Genomic DNA, 540 nt, shown 5'->3' with positions numbered 1-540 from the left:
TATATATATATGTGTGTGTGTGTGTGTATGTATGTATGTATGTATATATATACACATATAACATACATATATAATTTTTATAATGTGTTTTCCCTCTTTCTCTCACATTTCCACAATCTCTCTCTCTATATCGCAATCTTTCTCTCCCTGTCTGATAGTCTCCACGCTCATGTTCTCTCTTTTTCTCACGCTTTTTTTTTTCTCTAGCGTAAACACACTAACCATTCTCTATCTCTCTAGTTATACATCTCACGCTTTCACCACAAATCACCGTTCCTGTCTCTCTTTGTCTCTGTTTCTCTCTCATGTACTCAGTTTTTGTTCGATGCACACTCTAGCGTTCTCCTCTTCAATACAAATATACATACATACATACATACATACATAAAACATTCATTCATACATTCATATGTACATACATGTATAAATACATAACATACACTCATCAACACACACATTCGTACCTGCATATACATATATACACACACATACGTTGATATAAATATACATACATACACACACACACATCTAGCTATATAT

Source organism: Octopus bimaculoides, chromosome 5 (assembly GCF_001194135.2).
Source record: "Octopus bimaculoides isolate UCB-OBI-ISO-001 chromosome 5, ASM119413v2, whole genome shotgun sequence".
NCBI lineage: Eukaryota > Metazoa > Mollusca > Cephalopoda > Octopoda > Octopodidae > Octopus > Octopus bimaculoides.
The sequence above is the reverse complement of the archived record's forward strand: the minus strand, read 5'-3'. Positions refer to the sequence as shown.